We start from the raw sequence: 7,612 nt of genomic DNA, 5'->3' as shown, positions 1-7,612 counted from the left end.
TAGTCTCTAGTCTAGTCTCTAGTCTAGTCTCTAGTCTAGTCTCTAGTCTAGTCTCTAGTCTAGTCTCTAGTCTAGTCTCTAGTCTAGTCTCTAGTCTAGTCTCTAGTCTAGTCTCTAGTCTAGTCTCTAGTCTAATATCTATTCTAGTCTCTAGTCTAGTCTCTAGTCTAGTCTCTAGTCTAGTCTCTAGTCTAGTCTCTAGTCTAGTCTCTAGTCTAGTCTCTAGTCTAGTCTCTAGTCTAGTCTCTAGTCTAGTCTCTAGTCTAGTCTCTAGTCTAGTCTCTAGTCTAGTCTCTAGTCTAGTCTCTAGTCTAGTCTCTAGTCTAGTCTCTAGTCTAGTCTCTAGTCTAGTCTCTAGTCTAGTCTCTAGTCTAGTCTCTAGTCTAGTCTCTAGTCTAGTCTCTAGTCTAGTCTCTAGTCTAGTCTCTAGTCTAGTCTCTAGTCTAGTCTCTAGTCTAGTCTCTAGTCTAGTCTCTAGTCTAGTCTCTAGTCTAGTCTCTAGTCTAGTCTCTAATCTAGTCTCTAGTCTAGTCTCTAGTCTAGTCTCTAGTCTAGTCTCTAGTCTAGTCTCTAGTCTAGTCTCTAGTCTAGTCTCTAGTCTAGTCTCTAGTCTAGTCTCTAGTCTAGTCTCTAGTCTAGTCTCTAGTCTAGTCTCTAGTCTAGTCTCTAGTCTAGTCTCTAGTCTAGTTTCTAGTCTAGTCTCTAGGCACGTCATAAAGCTGATGTGCTTAAACCTTTCGGCTCACTCTAAATCTAACTCTCTAACTTGTTTCAAAACTTTTCTTGTTAACTGCTGTTTTGTTTAATTTTTTTTGTTCTACCTTTTCAACGCATAACATTATTTGTTTTTATGATAACAGGCTCGGAATTTTCGGTTTTAATTTGAATAAAAGTAGCTTCACAAACAGTTATGGCAGTTATTTGTTATTATTTCAACGCTCTAATTAGGTTAAAGCTAATTATAAAAGATTTATGTTAATAAAAAAAATAAAATACTGGTAATAATAATTTGCTGTTGTTGTGTTGTTAGCCCTAGCAAGAGGACGATGATGATGATGTTAAGCCTGACTGAAGAGTTAATTAAAATTTGTGTAAAAAATATAACAAAACAAACAACAACAATACATTACAACGAATTTGTTAAACCCTTTCTTAAGTAAATGTTGTCATTTGTTACAAACGGCTGGTCTTTTTCTCTTTAATTTTTTTGTAGTGGAGTAAAAATATTTAATAAGGTTTGGTTGTTTTTTTATGGAAATTAATATACATTTTTATAGAGTTTAATTACTAAAAGGGTCTGCAAAATAATGAGTTTTGAAATTTGATTGTTTTGGAAAGAAAAAAAAACATATAAAAACGAAAAATAATGAAAATTAAAGAAAATTTTTGAGCAAAGTCTCCATAGTTTTCTTTTGTAATGCCTTCTTAAGGATTCTTATTCTATATTCTTATAATTTATATTGTTTTTGCCCGAAAATTTCTCATACAAGACGAATGTTTAAAAATAAAAATTAATGGGCTGTTTTTCTATGGCGAACGAATGCTTTGAGTGGACGTTTTACATGTATTTTGTTTTTGTTACAATAACAAAACACGTGTTAAATTTCCACTCAAAGTACTCGTTCGCTATAGAAAAACAGCACATAAATAAATATTACTCATACGCACAGTGTCTCTAATTATTTCCATAGAAAAATAATTTAGTTTTATTTATCTAACGTATGATTAACATTAATTATTTTCCAAAAAATATCATAACACTCATACGTCTAATTGACTTTTTCCTTAACTTGTACTTCTATTTGCAGTTAAATTATTAAAATCATTTTATCATGTTGTTTTAAATTTCGTTTTTTTTTTTAAATTTCAATCAATATAATGCATATTATTTCCATATAAATGTGCTGTGCAAAAATAATTACATACATATTTGCTAATTGCAGTCGAATTAGACAAATGAAAGCAACAATTTTCTGCTAATAATTATTATATTAAATAAATAAATCAATGTTCTAATAACATTGATCTATTGATGTTCTAATGAAATTAAACACTAAATCAAATGCTGACAAATGTTGAAGGCAGAATTATACAGTGAAAGGCAAATATTTATGGGTTTTTATCATAAATCTCGATTTGATTGTTGAGTAAACCTTTAAAGCCCATACTTAGTTTAAAGTCCAGTCTAAAGTCTAGTCTAAAGTCCAGTGTAAAGTTCTAGTATAAAATCTAATGTAAAGTCTAGTGTAAAAAGTAGTGTAAAGTCTAGTGTAAAATCTATTGTAAAGTCTAGTGTAAAATGTAGTGTAAAATGTAGTGAAAATGTAGTGTAAAAAGTAGTGTAAAGTCTAGTGTAAAGTCTAAATTCTAGTGTAAATTCTAGTGTAAAATGTAGTGTAAAATGTAGTGTGAAGTCTAGTGTAAAGTCTAAATTCTAGTGTAAAATGTAGTGTAAAGTCTAGGGTAACGTCTAATGTAAAGTCTAGTGTAAAGTCTAGTGTAAACTCTAGTATATAGTCTAGTCTAAAGTCTAGTGTAATTTCTAGTGTAAAATGTAGTGTAAAATGTAGTGTAAAATGTAGTGTAAAGTCTAGTGTAAAGTCTAGTGTAAAGTCAAGTGTAAAATCTAGTGTAAAGTCTAAATTCTAGTGTAAAATGTAGTGTAAAGTCTAGTGTAAAGTCTAAATTCTAGTGTAAAATGTAGTGTAAAATGTAGTGTAAAGTCTAGTTTAAAGTCTAAATTCTAGTGTAAATTCTAGTGTAAACTGTAGTGTAAAATGTAGTGTAAAGTCTAGGGTAATGTCTAATATAAAGTCTAGTGTAAAGTCTAGTGTAAATTCTAGTGTAAAGTCTAGTGTAAAATCTAATATAAAGTCTAGTGTAAAGTATAGTGTAAAGTCTAGTGTAAAATCTAGTGTATAGTCTAGTCTAAAGTCTAGTGTAATTTCTAGTGTAAAACCTAGTGTAAAATCTAGTGTAAAGTCTAGTGTAAAGTCTAAATTCTAGTGTAAAATGTAGTGTAAAATGTAGTGTAAGGTCTAGGGTAATGTCTAATGTAAAGTCTAGTGTAAAGTCTAGTGTAAAGTCTAGTGTAAAGTCTATTGTAAAGTCTAGTGTAAAGTTTAGTGTAATGTTTAGTGTAAAGTCTAGTATAAAAACCAGTGTAAAGGCCAGTGTAAAGTATAGTGTAAAGTCTAGTGTAGAGTTTAGTGTACAGTCTAGTGTACAGTCTACTGTAAAGGCCAGTGTAATGTATAGTGTAAACTCTAGTGTAAAAAGAAGTGTAAAGTCTAGTGTAAAAAGAAATGTAAAGTCTAGTGTAAAATCTAGTGTAACATCTGGTGTAAAGTCTAGTGTAGAGTCTAGTCTCTAGTCTAGTCTCTAGTCTAGTCTCTAGTCTAGTCTCTAGTCTAGTCTCTAGTCTAGTCTCTAGTCTAGTCTCTAGTCTAGTCTCTAGTCTAGTCTCTAGTCTAGTCTCTAGTCTAGTCTCTAGTCTAGTCTCTAGTCTAGTCTCTAGTCTAGTCTCTAGTCTAGTCTCTAGTCTAGTCTCTAGTCTAGTCTAGTCTCTAGTCTAGTCTCTAGTCTAGTCTCTAGTCTAGTCTCTAGTCTAGTCTCTAGTCTAGTCTCTAGTCTAGTCTCTAGTCTAGTCTCTAGTCTAGTCTCTAGTCTAGTCTCTAGTCTAGTCTCTAGTCTAGTCTCTAGTCTAGTCTCTAGTCTAGTCTCTAGTCTAGTCTCTAGTCTAGTCTCTAGTCTAGTCTCTAGTCTAGTCTCTAGTCTAGTCTCTAGTCTAGTCTCTAGTCTAGTCTCTAGTCTAGTCTCTAGTCTAGTCTCTAGTCTAGTCTCTAGTCTAGTCTCTAGTCTAGTCTCTAGTCCAGTCTCTAGTCTAGTCTCTAGTCTAGTCTAGTCTCTAGTCTAGTCTCTAGTCTAGTCTCTAGTCTAGTCTCTAGTCTAGTCTCTAGTCTAGTCTCTAGTCTAGTCTCTAGTCTAGTCTCTAGTCTAGTCTCTAGTCTAGTCTCTAGTCTAGTCTCTAGTCTAGTCTCTATTCTAGTCTAGTCTATATTCTAGTCTAGTCTCTATTCTAGTCTAGTCTCTAGTCTAGTCTCTAGTCTAGTCTCTAGTCTAGTCTCTAGTCTAGTCTCTAGTCTAGTCTCTAGTCTAGTCTCTAGTCTAGTCTCTAGTCTAGTCTCTAGTCTAGTCTCTAGTCTAGTCTCTAGTCTAGTCTCTAGTCTAGTCTCTAGTCTAGTCTCTAGTCTAGTCTCTAGTCTAGTCTCTAGTCTAGTCTCTAGTCTAGTCTCTAGTCTAGTCTCTAGTCTAGTCTCTAGTCTAGTCTCTAGTCTAGTCTCTAGTCTAGTCTCTAGTCTAGTCTCTAGTCTAGTCTCTAGTCTAGTCTCTAGTCTAGTCTCTAGTCTAGTCTCTAGTCTAGTCTAGTCTCTATTCTAGTCTAGTCTATATTCTAGTCTAGTCTCTATTCTAGTCTAGTCTCTATTCTAGTCTAGTCTCTAGTCTAGTCTCTAGTCTAGTCTCTAGTCTAGTCTCTAGTCTAGTCTCTAGTCTAGTCTCTAGTCTAGTCTCTAGTCTAGTCTCTAGTCTAGTCTCTAGTCTAGTCTCTAGTCTAGTCTCTAGTCTAGTCTCTAGTCTAGTCTCTAGTCTAGTCTCTAGTCTAGTCTCTAGTCTAGTCTCTAGTCTAGTCTCTAGTCTAGTCTCTAGTCTAGTCTCTAGTCTAGTCTCTAGTCTAGTCTCTAGTCTAGTCTCTATTCTAGTCTAGTCTCTATTCTAGTCTAGTCTATATTCTAGTCTAGTCTCTATTCTAGTCTAGTCTCTATTCTAGTCTAGTCTCTAGTCTAGTCTCTAGTCTAGTCTCTAGTCTAGTCTCTAGTCTAGTCTCTAGTCTAGTCTCTAGTCTAGTCTCTAGTCTAGTCTCTAGTCTAGTCTCTAGTCTAGTCTCTAGTCTAGTCTCTAGTCTAGTCTCTAGTCTAGTCTCTAGTCTAGTCTCTAGTCTAGTCTCTAGTCTAGTCTCTAGTCTAGTCTCTAGTCTAGTCTCTAGTCTAGTCTCTAGTCTAGTCTCTAGTCTAGTCTCTAGTCTAGTCTCTAGTCTAGTCTCTAGTCTAGTCTCTAGTCTAGTCTCTAGTCTAGTCTCTAGTCTAGTCTCTAGTCTAGTCTCTAGTCTAGTCTCTAGTCTAGTCTCTAGTCTAGTCTCTAGTCTAGTCTCTAGTCTAGTCTCTAGTCTAGTCTCTAGTCTAGTCTCTAGTCTAGTCTCTAGTCTAGTCTCTAGTCTAGTCTCTAGTCTAGTCTAGTCTCTAGTCTAGTCTCTAGTCTAGTCTCTAGTCTAGTCTAGTCTATATTCTAGTCTAGTCTCTATTCTAGTCTAGTCTCTATTCTAGTCTAGTCTCTAGTCTAGTCTCTAGTCTAGTCTCTATTCTAGTCTAGTCTATATTCTAGTCTAGTCTCTATTCTAGTCTAGTCTCTATTCTAGTCTCTATTCTAGTCTAGTCTCTAGTCTAGTCTCTAGTCTAGTCTCTAGTCTAGTCTCTAGTCTAGTCTAGTCTCTAGTCTAGTCTCTAGTCTAGTCTCTAGTCTAGTCTAGTCTATATTCTAGTCTAGTCTCTATTCTAGTCTAGTCTCTATTCTAGTCTAGTCTCTAGTCTAGTCTCTAGTCTAGTCTCTATTCTAGTCTAGTCTATATTCTAGTCTAGTCTCTATTCTAGTCTAGTCTCTATTCTAGTCTAGTCTCTAGTCCAGTCTCTAGTCTAGTCTCTAGTCTAGTCTCTAGTCTAGTCTCTAGTCTAGTCTCTAGTCTAGTCTCTAGTCTAGTCTCTAGTCTAGTCTCTAGTCTAGTCTCTAGTCTAGTCTCTAGTCTAGTCTCTAGTCTAGTCTCTAGTCTAGTCTCTAGTCTAGTCTCTAGTCTAGTCTCTAGTCTAGTCTCTAGTCTAGTCTCTAGTCTAGTCTCTAGTCTAGTCTCTAGTCTAGTCTCTAGTCTAGTCTCTAGTCTAGTCTCTAGTCTAGTCTCTAGTCTAGTCTAGTCTCTATTCTAGTCTAGTCTATATTCTAGTCTAGTCTCTATTCTAGTCTAGTCTCTATTCTAGTCTAGTCTCTAGTCTAGTCTCTAGTCTAGTCTCTAGTCTAGTCTCTAGTCTAGTCTCTAGTCTAGTCTCTAGTCTAGTCTCTAGTCTAGTCTCTAGTCTAGTCTCTAGTCTAGTCTCTAGTCTAGTCTCTAGTCTAGTCTCTAGTCTAGTCTCTAGTCTAGTCTCTAGTCTAGTCTCTAGTCTAGTCTCTAGTCTAGTCTCTAGTCTAGTCTCTAGTCTAGTCTCTATTCTAGTCTAGTCTCTATTCTAGTCTAGTCTCTATTCTAGTCTAGTCTATATTCTAGTCTAGTCTCTATTCTAGTCTAGTCTCTATTCTAGTCTAGTCTCTAGTCTAGTCTCTAGTCTAGTCTCTAGTCTAGTCTCTAGTCTAGTCTCTAGTCTAGTCTCTAGTCTAGTCTCTAGTCTAGTCTCTAGTCTAGTCTCTAGTCTAGTCTCTAGTCTAGTCTCTAGTCTAGTCTCTAGTCTAGTCTCTAGTCTAGTCTCTAGTCTAGTCTCTAGTCTAGTCTCTAGTCTAGTCTCTAGTCTAGTCTCTAGTCTAGTCTCTAGTCTAGTCTCTAGTCTAGTCTCTAGTCTAGTCTCTAGTCTAGTCTCTAGTCTAGTCTCTAGTCTAGTCTCTAGTCTAGTCTCTAGTCTAGTCTCTAGTCTAGTCTCTAGTCTAGTCTCTAGTCTAGTCTCTAGTCTAGTCTCTAGTCTAGTCTCTAGTCTAGTCTCTAGTCTAGTCTCTAGTCTAGTCTCTAGTCTAGTCTCTAGTCTAGTCTCTAGTCTAGTCTCTAGTCTAGTCTCTAGTCTAGTCTCTAGTCTAGTCTCTAGTCTAGTCTAGTCTCTAGTCTAGTCTCTAGTCTAGTCTCTAGTCTAGTCTCTAGTCTAGTCTCTAGTCTAGTCTCTAGTCTAGTCTAGTCTCTAGTCTAGTCTCTAGTCTAGTCTCTAGTCTAGTCTAGTCTCTAGTCTAGTCTCTAGTCTAGTCTCTAGTCTAGTATCTAGTCTAGTCTCTAGTCTTGTCTCTAGTCTAGTCTTCCTACTTTTACCACAGACTGTTTGCTCTATTGCATACATAAACATTATATGCCCAGTGGGTAAAATTTATGAGCATTTCTCAAGTTATTTAATTATAACGAAATTACAAAATGAAATTGTCTCCTGCCACCATACATAGACAAATACACACATGCATAAATAAATGTATTTACATACATATTAAACAAATATTATCTACTTCATTTCATTTGTGCAATATAATAGAGATAATTATTTAAATATTCTTTATAAGAATATACAAATCTAATACAGAAATATATTTATATATTTAACTATAGATATCATCATAGTCATCAACTTATTTACACACATACATACATACACATTTAATAAAGAATTTACACATACATATTTAAATATATGTGAGTATCCTGTGTTGGTCATGTATGTAGTTAGACATTCCTTTATCCTGGACTTTATTACAATTTAAGCATATTAAATAACAGAAAGAATTTAAACAAAAAGATTGATTTAAAAAATATATTATTAAATTT

This window comes from Calliphora vicina, chromosome 5, assembly GCF_958450345.1.
Source record: "Calliphora vicina chromosome 5, idCalVici1.1, whole genome shotgun sequence".
Classification (NCBI taxonomy): Eukaryota; Metazoa; Arthropoda; class Insecta; order Diptera; family Calliphoridae; genus Calliphora; species Calliphora vicina.
Note: the sequence above shows the minus strand (reverse complement) of the source record.